Source organism: Pteropus vampyrus, unplaced genomic scaffold, assembly GCF_000151845.1.
Source record: "Pteropus vampyrus isolate Shadow unplaced genomic scaffold, Pvam_2.0 Scaffold647, whole genome shotgun sequence".
NCBI lineage: Eukaryota > Metazoa > Chordata > Mammalia > Chiroptera > Pteropodidae > Pteropus > Pteropus vampyrus.
The window spans coordinates 66,750-72,942 of NW_011889428.1; the positions used below are offsets into that span (position 1 = coordinate 66,750).

At 50.0% G+C, this 6,193-nt stretch overlaps 2 long non-coding RNA genes across 3 annotated transcripts in view; both read right to left on the reverse strand.

Annotated features, from left to right (window-relative positions):
* LOC111733820 overlaps window positions 1-1,025 on the reverse strand; it is a 3,917-nt gene extending 2,892 nt beyond the window's left edge. The window contains exon 1 of the long non-coding RNA XR_002778188.1: window positions 579-1,025. This is a non-coding gene — a long non-coding RNA (uncharacterized LOC111733820). The remainder of the gene's footprint in view (window positions 1-578) is intronic.
* Window positions 1-6,193, reverse strand: part of LOC105308969 — a 114,326-nt gene that overhangs the window by 3,881 nt on the left and 104,252 nt on the right. The gene's annotated exons all lie outside the window — the stretch shown is intronic.

The window sequence follows — 6,193 nt, forward strand, 5'->3', positions numbered from 1 at the left end:
TTCGTCTTCTCTCTGCGTTTATAAGTTGGGCTCCAAAGAACGGAACGTTTTCCCCGATACAGTGCTAACGTTTTAAAGGGTTTCTGCTGGTCCCCCTCAACAACATAGCGTAATTTTTAAAAACCGATGTACTAACTGGATCGAAATCCGCCCCACGTAAGATACCTACTCGACTAGCTTTTAAATGACTATTTCTTTGAAAAGCTAACTAATTCCAAAAAAGACTAGTGAACTAAAAAATGTACCTATATATTCTTATTCGATACGCACAGGAAAACATGCTTCGAACTGATCGTAAACCTAACAGCAATACTGAGGCCACTTCAACTCTGTGGGTTTAATTTTACTGAAGTCAAGGGAAGCCACCAACCGACGGGTGTTTGGATGGGATGCACGCCTCCGACCAACGTGCTTGACGGTGGTGGTGCTTATTTTTAGGAGTCAGTTTCACGTTTTTGACTCCAATGAACAGGACGGTCCATCTTCACGTGGCAAAAATTAGTGTTTTGGACAAACCTCGCCACAATCGACTTATAACTTTGGGGAATAAAAGTTACCTATCCTCTTCTCTCTAAGACCTAAATGTCACAATGAAGATATTAGAAGAAAATCATGGCTTTTTAAAAATCGGGGTTTTAGGTTTCTGTTGCGTCACTTCACGCACATAAATGTGTATGAGAGTAGTATACCAAGTCCTGTGCCTGCGCGAGGCTCCTGCTTTTCCCACGTTTAAGGAAAATGTCATATGAACAGAGGACAGGGAAAAATGAGCACCTACTATGTTCAAAGCATGGTGCTTGGCCACACCAGGAGTTGAACAGGTGCACACACACGTGCACACAAACTCTATGAGAATGATTCTGACCCTTAACGGGGGCTCCCCGGGGCCCACGACAGGGAGCCTGGCCCCTGCGCTAAGGTTCGAAGTGAAATGCCACCTGCGTCTTTTAGAAGTTGGCCTGTGTCCTCTCTGAGAACAACGGTTTCGGCGGATACATGATGGGAAGCTTGAAATGCCTGTGCTGGCTCCAGGTCCAAGGGCAAGTTACGTGACTCAGTTCTGCCACCTCCAAATGGAAGATGACAATGGCCCCTCTACGTGGGAGAGGTGACAGGCTTAAATGCTTTTCCATCAACCCTGAGACCAGGGCTTCAGGCACAGTAGAGGTGCAGTAATAGTAGCGATCACTCTTATTCGGCCAACCACACGCACCCCCAGAACCCGCCCAAAGCCGATTTGCTCGGAATAGTCAACTGGTGACTTTTAAACACACAAGTGGCAGCTACAAAGCCCGTCACCGCCAGCAGCGACCTCGGGGACTGTGTGCGGCTATGCACTTTCTAACGGACCTGGCTGCGGACACAGCTCCTGACCTGACCCCTAGCTGGTGTCCGGAACGCCCTCCGTTTCCAGTTCAAGTTCTGAGAACTGCGCTGGACACTCTCCAAACCCTGCGGCTCTGGAATAAAAGCGAGGCAGAGCCTCTGCAGCCCTGGTGGGCCTCGAACGGAAGGAAGAAACAAAACCACAAAACCAGCACGGCCACCAACGACCACCATCACGGCTCCTTAACTCGCGCAATAGGGTTCATTCTCTTGCCTGCTGCAGTTTCGACTCCAGACACCTTCCATTAGCTGGATGCGAGGATCCTGCAGTTGTGACTGTGCAAACAAAGAAGCCAGCACCGTCCCCGGAGAGTCACAGCCGCGTCCCCACCGCGCTGCGTAAGCAGGATCCGTGCGGGCTGCCGGCGTTGCTGCAGACGACCTGCAGCCGCAGCCGTCAAGAAACCGAAGGGGGAATTTCCTTTGTAGCATTTCTCCTCTTTCCGACTCAATCTCAAGGTGGCAACGGCTCCTGTCACTCACAGTTCCCTTGCCGAAGCAGTTAAGAAATGCGGTCGCAAGACCACTGTCGTGTAAGGGTTTCGTGTCTTCCTTACGGCATGTCCTGTGCCTCCCATTCGCTGGGAAGGCCGAGGTCTGCTCATCCCGCCCCCTACACAATCTAGATTGCCGTTTAATTATCTTAAAAGGAAAAGCCACGAGCGCGTACTCGAGAGTGGGCCCTGGTGCGACAGACAGAAACGGCAGGTCAGGGAGGTTCTTGCCAAGTGAGTTTCTTCTCCTGAAACCACGAGCTGAGCACGTGCTGACTGACGGCGGGGGGCCCCTGTAGTGCTGGCTGCACCCCATTCGAGGAGAAAGCTTCTGTCTCAACAGCTCGCCCCGTCAGGGGATGTTCCCTGAAAATCCGCTCCGGCAGCTCTGTGTTTCCCGGGGATGGAAGAGCGTTGGTCACTTCGCGTCTGTGCTTCTAGCCCGGTGGGTAAGGCTTGCGTGGGTCCCTGGGGCCGAGGGCCGGGGAGCAGAGCAGCGGGCGCAGCGGCCCGAAGCGACCTCATCTCTGTCATCTGTCTTCTCGCACGAGAGCCGAGTTCATTTTTACTTCACAATCGGGGCTCACGACAAGAAGAATTTTGAACGCGCGCATGGGAGACGCATAATGCTTTCTGAAACTGGCATGCAGACCAGTGTATTTTGGATGAAACAGGCTTGTTTTATCACTTTGCTTATCTCTTTCTCCTATGTCACTGAGCCAACATGTAGCTGCTAAAACATCTTCTTGGCCAATGACAATATGATTAAATCAATTAAGGCTATTGTAGTTTGACCCCAATGATAGGAAAATATACACATGGAAAAGCCTGGGGACGAAATACACGAAAATATTAACAGTGGTTTCATCTTGGCTGAATTTTCTCATAGATTAATCTTCATTTACCAATGAGCATATGTGTATGGTTCCACAGTTAAGAAAAAATTCCCTCCCAATATAACATTTTCTACTACCCTTAGTTGTATTTGTTTACTCGGAGTCAGGTGGTCCAAAGTTATAAATAAAATCAACGATTATTTTATGACCAGAGTCAAAGCAGCAGCACCATTTAAATATGGGAAAAAGCCAACGGAATAAGATGCAATCCTTAAAGGAATATTTCATGAAAATGTCCAAGATATACTGCTATATCTTGAAAAAAGTCGCTTTCAAGACAGAAAGTGCATGATGCTAAATGTGTACACACACAGACACACACACACACACACACACACACACAGAAGTTACTCTGCAAAATACTCTTAGTAAACCTATCTTCGGGATGGGGTTATCCCTGTATATGTGTGTGTGCTTTTCCATATTTTCAGATTTCCTCCCGCGAACACGAACTGTTTTCACGTTCATTAAAATATAATGAAAGTGTGGCAATGTCTTTGGAAATAATCAGCGTGACAGCCTCGGTGCTTCCAAGTGGAAAACGAGCCTACGGGCTCGGGAGGGCAGAGAGCAGGGGTCTCCTGTTAGAAAATAATGCCACTTTCCTCAAGGAGCAGAAGCCATCCTTGGGGGAGGCTCCCCTCTATGCCTGGCTGCCCTTCTGGGTTCATGAACGGCTGGCTGTGGCGTGCGTCCAAAACCCGGGTGCACCTCAGCGGAAGATGCTGACGTGACAGGCAAGGCGTCCAGTCGTGCGGTTACCTCTGTGTGCCTCCCAAGTGGCCACAGGATCCCCTGTCAAACGCTCGGTCCTCGCCTGTCTCTTCCCACATCTCCTCCGTCTGCCCAGGAGGCAGGCCCAGAAGGAAGCCTTCGTGAAGACGCTCGGGCTGCTAGGAGCAAAGCGTGACTCGCATCGTCTGCATCACGCGAGCTCGAGATGCACACGAGAGGAGAGGCTCGGCTTCCCGTGCGTCCTCCTCCTGTCCACACGGTGAAAGGCCAAGTTCACGTACCCAAGAGCTCACAGCGGATGGCCCTGGGGGACACGGGCAGTTTCTGCCTCCACAGAAGAGCGTTTTGCTGTTTTTCTAACGGCTCTGGTCTTTGAGCTAATGTTTCCCATTAAGTCGTAAATTAATTTACGGACGTTAATCATCTCTCAGACGGAGAGGCTGGAAATAGATTCTGAGCAATGGACGCTAGGCCTTCGAGCAAATTTGAGGAACACACACGGGCTGGTCGTGAAACCACTGAGACATTGAGATTTCACCCACAGATGCGGGAGTCATTTGGCCTGACTATTCCTGTCCCTCTGGTAGCTGACTCATACACGCGAGGTCATTCACTCACATGATGTGGCCTCTGGCGTTCTGGAAAAATCAACCCGTGGCTTTTTCTGCAGACGTGAAGGCAGTCGACTCGCCCACTGAGGTGGCCTGGATCCCATAAACCTCGGCATCACAGCATCTCTCGATGCCCCAGTTTACAGAAATAGCCACCACGACGAAAGGAAAACAATGCATCGTGAAACCAAGTAGTGAGCCAGGTTTTGGAATCACTCGGTCAGCAGCTCCCATTTCCACAGCCACGAGTCTCCTGAGATTTAAAATACAACGTGACACGCGGACAGTGCCAACGAGCGGGTCTGTCCGTCTCGGTGCTACCGACATGGGGTCCACGTCAAGCAGCGTCCAGGCCTCTACTCGCTGGATGCCGGCAGCACCCCGCCCCCCGGAAAATGTCTCCACACGTGGCCTGAGGTCCCTTGGAGGTGGCGGGCAGTGGGGCGGTAGTGGTGGAGAGTCCCCGAGAGACTCCGAGTTCGGGCAGTCACTTCTCATGGCACAGCAGGGAGGCCCTCGATTCCTGAGTCTCAGTTCCTTCCCGACGTCTGCGGTGTCCTTGCTGAGTGATCACATGATACTTGCCCGTATCACGTGCCTCGCCAATGTCCTCCAGCTCGACAGGCTGCAGCTGGTGTGCGCGTGCCCCTCGTCAGGGCTGCCCGCGTGCGTGAGGCCTGTGAGCCAGGGACGGTGTCTACCCTCTGAAACGCTCAAAAAGAAGGCCGAAGAGTCAAAGTTTGCGACCCATGAAATGGATGTGACCGTCAAAGTCCAGCGTCCGCCGATAAAGTTTTATTGGCACTCAACGACGACCGTGCACTTACGTGTGATGACAGCGGCGTGCACACCACAAACGCACAGCCGCGGAGCTGCGGCGCCGGCCCGCCCGCGGGGCCCAAACCGTCCGCTCTCTGGCCCTTGAGGGAAAAGGCTTGGGAACCCTGCACTCCCGAAGATTCTCCCATTTCTTCACAAGACAAGCACACTGCACGGTGAGCAATCAAAGGCTCCAACAAAGTCCCGAGTCACCTATGAAGCGAGATGCCGATGCCACACACACAGCAGGCATTCAGCGTGTGCCCGGTTCTGTTCCACGGATGCTTACGCGCCCCCAGGACTGAATCCACGGCCAAGCAAAGTGTCGAAGAGCGACAGACCGCCCTCCCACCTTCCCTCGGACGTTCGGAATACGGTTCCACCGCATCTCCAAAAGGATTGACCGATGGCGCCTCCGAATGACGGACGTGGCATCACTTAATGACCTAGCAACTCCCCTCCCACGTACCTGCCCCAGAAAAACGAAGACACATGTTCGCACAAAATCTCGTACACGAGTATGCACAACAGCATGATTGGTACCTAATGAACGATAACTACAACTCAGGTGCCCATCGATTCAGGAATGGATGGACAAAATGGGGTCTCATCCATACGGTGGAATATTATTTGGCCATGAAAAAGATTCAGGCCCCACAACGTGGGTGAACTTGGAAAACGCTATGCTAAGTTAAAGCCAGTCCCAAACTCAACTCCACGAACATTTCGTAAATTTTGGATTTTGTTAACAAATGACGCTTTTCAAATATTTAAGTAGAACCTCAAAACTCTTACTCATTTACTTTGTTAAAACGATTTTTATACACTTGGTTATTAACAAAGATATCTCACTAAGACTCTTCCTTTAGTTAAATGTAAGCCCATCATTGTACTTCTGATTGTTTTAAAACAAAGCAAAAATATTCTCCTAATTTCCATCTTTATGCTTTAAACATTACAAAGGTTCCCTGTGGTTTTTGTTTTGTTTTTTTTTTTGGCTAAAAAAAAATTAAAGAAAACCAGAAAACACAAAAATAATAAATTCGAATCCTAAAATCCCATCTACTACAAGATAACAACAACTATCACAGAAAAATATTTTTTAGGGGGTGGGAAGTAGGCCTCAAGTTTTAATTTGAGATGTGGGCTTCAACTCTCAAAGCCGGTGTGTACCTATGACTGCTTTGCTGTTCTGGAAGCATCATCTCATTCGATCTATAAATAGTAATCTCCACGTCGCTCTAATACTTTC